Consider the following 7,933-nt stretch of genomic DNA (forward strand, 5'->3'; position numbering starts at 1 on the left):
TTTACCAATAATGTGTTTCAGGTGCTTCTTTACACTTGGGACCCTCAATCCATGTGGCATTCCACATGTCTGAGATTCTCCAATGCTTTCACTTTCAAAAAATGAGAACTGACCTACAAGAAATGGCATCCACAAGGTAGAGAGGGTCATAGGCTGTTACCCAGTCTCAAGGTGTGTCATGTCATACATGAACACTGCTGTGTATGTGTTTTATCCCATTTCTCTCATTACACACCCAGCAAAAGTTATAGAACATCCTGCTGTTTTCAGTCAGTGTATGGAGTCCCACTGTCTTAAGTGCCCACTCATATTTACATCTTAATAAATACTATTAATTTGTTAAACTGTTTGTATTTACAGCTCTGTAGAATAGTTAGGAAAGAAGAAAGAATATTATTTCACACACACATTAAACATATACATACACACACACACACTAAATATATACATATATGTGTAATACACACACACATGTATATTATTGTTTATGGGACATGAGCTCTTGAATACCTCTGTAGACTTAGATTTATGAGTCAAGCAGCACACCTTACATTTCAGATACATTATTGTCTTTCCTGATCATCACAGAGTTGGTCTCAGTAGCCATTACTAAAATTTGCATGCTCAAAAGGCCACCGTGCTGATGAGAAGGATCTGTATTACTGAGTTTTCTCTTTCTGTCCTTCCTACCAGTGTTCAGTACAGAAGTTGTCATTGATATTTCAGAGAATGTTGAACCAGCTCAGTCTATCCTTCAAGAGGAATGCCCTTTGTAAGTATGGCCATCAAGGTCTGGTTTGCACCATTGTTTTCATTTTCTTACTGCTTCATGTTCTCTTCTTTGTTTCTTTACAAACTCTGGTATCATCAGCTGTCTTACCTCAGGAAAGACACCTACTCATGGACACAAGAGAAGGTAGAGTCCAGAGTCCTCTGTGTGTAAAATTGCACACAGTGATTCATATACTTCTGGGTTCATAGAGCCTTGGGAGAAAGACAGTACTTTACTCTGTGAGATAGAGTCTGCTGGAATTTTATGATTTTCTTTGTATACAGGTACTTGATGCCTTTCTTACATTCCTCATCCCAAAATAATAGGTAAAATTGATATTTTAGTGTTATAACATCTCATGAATTGACAGCAGACATGCTTAAGTGTGTGCACTTATGTTAGGTCAAATGCTACACTCAGGGACTAGGTGGCACATTGAGTCTACATTTATAATGAAAAACATTTACTTCTTTTGGTTTTATAAGTGATTCCCTTGAATGTATGTATGTGTGTGCCTATTGAATATGGATACCAGTGTACAGTGCCAAATCTCCATGGTGAAGATATTAGCTCTGTGTAAAGACTGTGATTAAGATAGACAGAGTCCTCCTCCAGGTCAATGGGCCAAAATATATTTATGGACTACCCGGAAAATGGTGGACTAAGAGATGGGCTGAGTATCCCATTCATTTATGGTCATCCTAGACTATTCCTACCCTCTGTTGGGTTGAGACTTACTCCCCAGGATGAGGGCCCAGATATACTTCCTACCCAACGGGCTGCAACTAACTGACAAGGACTCACAGGTAGAGGAAAGGCTTCTCTTTCTAACTCCAGCTGGGAGCCAAGATAACCTACTTTACAGATGGAAACAGTTTTCTCCATGCTGGTCAGAGACAAGCCAGTACTACTGTGGTGGACACGAATGCCATCTGGGCTGACTCCCCACTCCTGGGCTCATCAGTGCAGAGAACAACCTTGAAACTTGGGGCCGACAAGAAAACCAACATCTACATGGACAACAGGTATGCTTTTGCCACAGCCCATGTCCACAGGGCTATATACCAAGAGAGAAAACCCTGATGAAGCCAACAGCTGTACACCAAAAAGGGAGGAGACTCAGTGGTCTGAGGCAATAACCAGACAGATCAAATGGCTTGATACAGGAGCCTGTTCTGGTTGTGGGCCTAAGAGATGGCCTCACTTAAAACACAGAGTAAGAGAAAGAACTCAGATTGCTAGCCATCTTGACAATTCCTATCTAGAGGAAAAGAGACAATGGTGCACACAAGAAGGGAGAACTATACCCCCCAGAAAACAAAGGACTTACCAAGGCTAAATACACAGATAGACTCTTAAGATATGAGTACAACCAAGCAGCCAAGAGATTTAAAGCATATAATAGACCTCAGGTTTTGGGCCAGAGAAATAATAAGACAGTGTAAGATATGCCAGCAAGTAAAGGCTTATGAGACTTAGAGTGAATAAGAAAAATACCTAGAAGAGAACAGCCTAGAATAGAAGTTTTCCCAAGGTTTTCAGGTGTCTGAGAAAATTAGATCAGATAACAGACTTGCTTTTGTCTCTAAGATAAGTCAGGAATTGTCAGAAATATTAGAGACTAATTAGAAGCCCCACTGTTTATACTATCTCCAAAGTTCAGGACAGGTAGAAAAAATAAACAGAACCCTAAAACTAATTGCCCTCCGGAACTGGCGCTGGCTGGAAATTGTCCCTTGTCCTTGTTCCACACCCAGAATGTCCCTCATGTGTGAGAAATGATTTTTCAGTCTACTGAGAGACTGTTTCTGGTACTGTTAAACATCCGATCTCCTTGAAGTTGACCAACATCTGTGCCTGATGCCAACTGGAGAAGATCCAGACACCTGAGCAACTCCCTGCTGTTTAGCTCAAGGTCTTCTGCTATTCTACAAGGCTAAAGAGCAGCAGGCCTTGACTCCTGAGACATTTCCACCCTAGAGGCAGGGATAATGCTGCTTAGAGGGTGGAGCTTAATGTGTGTACACCCAACGTTAAATGACAACTTGTGATTCCAAGATTGAAATCAAAATGTGAATCTAGAGTTATATGGATTTGCTCCTTTTACAATTTCTCTTTGGTACGAGCTGCAATGTAGGAGCTAGAGCCGATCCTGTGTCATCTACAAGAGCATCAAGTGCTCTTAAGCACTGAGCCATCCCTCCACCCCTACTTTTTGTCTAATTAATTTTTAGCTGCTCTTCAAAATGTCTGAAATTGTCTCTTTGTAGATGATGTTAAAAATCACCAAAGATTATCACTTTTCTTTGTCCAATTTTGTTTGCTGTACCAAACAACCTGGCATTTAATTTTTTAACAATATTTCTGAGATTTCTTTTTTTCAATTTAAATTTGTAAAACTCAAGCCTGTGTGTTTTAGTGCCATCAGGAAAATGCCTACCACATCCTATGTTTGAGACAGAGTTATCTTTCTTACCCACCTACTGCCACAACTGAGGAAGTTCCACCTTCTCATGGAGGGTGCTCAGGATCTTTAATATCACAACATGATATCACATGGTAATGTACAACAAATATTAGGAATAAGCTCTGTGAATGGAGCTGGTGGGCCAGAGACAAAGAGGACCTATTGTTCATTGCTGTTTCTCTTTGTACTAAATCTTGTCCAAGCATCCTAATATATTCAAACATGGCCTCTAAAGAATGGAAGTTAACCTCCAGTGGCCCCTGAAACCCTGGATCTTGCACATAACCCACTTGTGCACAAGGGAAGGCTAACCTTCTTCCTTCCTCACAGGCACTAGGATACTGCTGAATCAAAAGAAGTACGGGGTAAGATGTGTCACAGCTTGAGATCTTGATTCTTCTTATGCTCTTGTGCACTGCATTCTAGCTTCTGAGAGAGGTGTGGTGACCACTTGTGAACTTGGTTTGCATCAGATGCAATGTGCAACAACTCAAAAGACTCACAGTTATCCTTAACATCAACTCTATTTCTTTTGCAGTGATTATACATGTGAGTTATTAGTTGTGATAAGTGGTAAAAAATGTTTCTGTAGATATTTCTAGAGAATATAGGTTATTCATTGGTGGTCTCATATCAAATTCCAGAGAAGGGAATGAGAAGAAGTAGAGACAAAGGAGACCATCTGTCAACAGATGTCTTTCAACTTTGGTCTTTTATCAGGTTCTAAGCAAGGAAAACAAATAATCCCAATAAATGACAGAAGGTGTGACTCTAAATTACAGAAGATAAAGGACGATGTAGGGTAGTGGTAAAATACAAGAGATCTTGCCACAGCCCTGATGCCTAATCTTTAGTGTCTCTGTGTAAAGCAATTAACCTCTTCAAAGTTCCTTACAAACCCATAAAACATTGGTCAATAAAAGTCGCTACTTTGTAGGGTGACTGTGAAAACTCTCTTAATGGTAGAGAAAAAAAAAGATGGTGGCAATTAGCAAGTATAAGCTAATATAATACATTGTACATATACCTCGTGACTGCTACCTGGCTTATCACAAGTTTCAAATTATCATGGTTTCTATGAAGTTGTGACACAAAGCAGCCCCATCTCTGCAATTAACTAAAATTTAGTATTCTTACTTTACATAAGAAGTTGTCAATCTCAATATCATTTGAATTTTTTATCCAATAACAACTGCTTCTATTTGTTAACCTAGTAAACTAGTTTGACTAGTATTTGTTAAACTAGTATATCCAAGTTTCAAATACCTCAAGAACTTTATGTTATTCATCTCCTTGTTAAAGAGATATCACACAATTTAAACAGTTTCCCAAATTAGAATAGAAGATTTTACATGTAAGGATATATGCGACTTGGATGAGCTGAGAACTGATGTAGTACATTCCAGATATTAATGATGATGGGAAGAAGAAAAGTAGAAAAGTCTGTCTGAGTAATGTTCAAGTGTTTCTGCCCAGAAGACTCCGATGAAAAGTGGTTGATCCTAAGTGGTCTGATCATTATATTGCGCTGAGGAACATCTTAAAACCTTGGAGACAAACCTCCTTGGTTTAAAGATGCATGCTTAGGAACTAGTAAAGTCTACTGCAATTCTGTCAATCCAGTATAGAACTTCTGATTCCAGCCCCAATGTACACAGTTTTCTCTGTGTTTCCACACTCTCCACAGAGGATCAAGGGTCACAGTCAGAAGCTGTAACATGGACCTGTCGCAGAGTTGGCTGTTAGGAGCCTTTAAGCATATGTTGTCCATTTGATGTTTCTGTGACCAGTGGGATATTTTGAAAGATCGTGGGCAACTATAGAGTAATTTTTCATGTAATCATAGGGTGTCCATCCTAGTTAGGGGTAAAAACAAGGGAAGAGTGTGGAGCAGGGCAGCAACATCATATGAGCTTCTTCATTTTACTGTGCATCTGGAAACTGTGCTCATCTTTGCAGTTGCTACTACCTGGTGTCAGGGTTTTGTTTAAAACAGTTCCATTTAAGAGTCTGACACTTGCATTCCAAAGACTCTCGACTAAGCCACAAAGCATCATGGGTAAATGACATCTAACTTCCAGGTCTCAATGTGAGCAATAATTTTAATTTCTCTTTATTCTTGGTGCACAGAGTGAACGGCATGTATCATCTCTTGTATATAACCAAAAGACTCAGAGTCAGTCAAGTAAACTGTAAGAATTAGTTCCACAATGGCTGGAGAAGACTTGGATAGACTTGGAGATGCAGAGTGAGCATAAGGCATTGAATAAAGAAATGACCAGTGAGTAACATCTTGTAAAGGAATTTGAGGTATCAAGGATTTTTGTCCTGTTGACTTCATGGCAGTCAGCAGCATGATCAAGTCTCACAAGTATACTGTATATGATTATGCAAAAGGCCAAATACCTGTTGCTTTTAAGCTCTGTGGGATATTTATATGTATTTTATGCATATAGACATAGAATGATAGACGCTGGTATTAGAAGAGTTCAAAAATAACTAAATACTTCCCATTGGAAGAGGACTTCCATTTTTTAAAATAGACTCAGAGATAGCAATTAGGATTAATAATTTAAGACAAGAGAAAATTTTGATTTTTTCTATTGTTCCTTATCTCATTTGCAACAAGTAAAATGTATAAGATCTCATACACAAGCCATGGCACATCAGTAGATGGTTTCTAAGTATGAAGAGGCACCCAGAGCACATTCCTGTGAGATGTGTTTTGTCACACTGGCTTCTTCATAACAACCCACTGTAGCTTCAATCTGACAAACTCTGTCTCTTGAAATCAACTTACTCATTAAACTCAATGTCAGGGACATTTCCCTACAGCCTTGTGAGAATTCTCCACACTGACTTTCTGAGTGCCTGTGCCAGCTTACAATCCCATCAACAGTGTCTGAGGGGTCCCCTTTCCCTAGACCCTCACCCCTATTTGTTGACTATTGTTTTCTTGATCTTAGTCATTCTGACTAGAGTGAGATGAAAGTTCTGAGAACTTTTAATTTTCATTTCTCTGATAAGAATGTTGAACACTTTAAAATGTACCTTTTCGCTATTTTTATTAGTTCCTTGAAGGTTTCCAACAACTGGTTAGCCTATTTTGATATTACTCATCATTGAGCAAACTCTTCCCAGATCAAGCCCCTTCCATAACCACCCAAGTTAATTTCTTTTCTCTTTTCTTTTCTTTTTTTTCTTTTCTTCTCTTCTCTTATTCACTGGCTGAAATTCCAAATGGTTAGCCCTAGATACAGGGACACATGAGTAATGTTAAATAGACTCTTTTTATAGATACATGAATGCATATGTATGCATTAAAATTATGCACATATACACATACATGTAACAATTATAATTTTTGATGAGATAGTATACAGCTCTTCCCACTTTTGCCTATGTTTTACAAAATTTTTGAAAGCTTATAATCGTCTGTTTCGCTGACTCCATAATTTATAATTCCTCGGTCATTCCCACTGTCTTTTTTAATCATTGGACTTTCTGTGTTAGTAATTTCCTGGCATAAATACTTGCCTTCTGTGTCCTGTTCCTGAGTCAAGGTCTTTCTCTCCAAGCGTGGTTCTCATGAATCTTGTCATCCTGACATAAGCAGTACATTTGCCAGGCAAGTTCATGTGGAGCAGGACCGCAGATGACACTACTGAGTCTGAGACAGTAAAGTGACTTTGTTGACTTCTTCCTGTGCTATTCTTACTTTTCTACACTTCTGCCCTCATGAGTGCAATCTCCTTTCCATCCTCAGCCAACACACATAATTTAATCAAAGATGCAGAGTTGATCCTGGATTGTTATCCCTAACGTTGAGCCTGATTAATTTGTGTACATAATATCTCAACTCTTTCCTCTGTTTATCCTGACAGCACTCTGCTTTAGTGCTGGCCCTCAAGATGGGGCCATAGCCTTCTGTGCTCCTTTCTTCTCTGATCCACCTTGTATGGACATGCCAACAATTCTTTCTTTGTTTCTAATTTTTTATTGAAAATATTCTTTTTCCATTCAATATATTCTTATATTTTTGGTTGTGAGGCTAACCTTTAATGGCTGAGCCATCCTTCCAGCCCCATACCACATATTCTGATCAGTTTTCTCTCTACCATCTCCTTCCAAACCAATACCATGCATATTTTCTCTCTCTCTCTCTCTCTCTCTCTCTCTCTCTCTCTCTCTCTCTCTCTCTCTCACACACACACACACACACACACACTACATGTAGGTTAAGAAAAAAACAACAAACAAAACAGAGAAAGAACATGAGACACTTGTGCACATGAAGACAGACACAAAAACACACACAGAACCCATAAACCACAAAATTGGAAACCATAATATACAAGCAAAAGAATAGTAAGGTTAAAGAAAAATATGCAAAGTCTTGTGCTGGTGGCACACTACTTTCATCCCAGTACTCAAGAAGTGGATACTTTAAGGTTGAAGGACAGCTTACTTGGTTAACATAGTGAGTTCCAGGACAGTCAAGATTACACAGAGAAGCCTTGTTTCAACCTCATTCTCATGAATTGCTCAATCAAGGTCATAGGAAACAAAAAAAATCTCCAAAATTACTTTTGAGTTAGATTACATTGATATTACTTAAGGGAGAATTTTCTTTGCTCAACTTTCACAGGACATTTGGGTTATTGGTGGTGTTATGTGATAATGAGTATTTTACC

Source organism: Arvicanthis niloticus, chromosome 16, assembly GCF_011762505.2.
Source record: "Arvicanthis niloticus isolate mArvNil1 chromosome 16, mArvNil1.pat.X, whole genome shotgun sequence".
Taxonomy (NCBI): Eukaryota; Metazoa; Chordata; class Mammalia; order Rodentia; family Muridae; genus Arvicanthis; species Arvicanthis niloticus.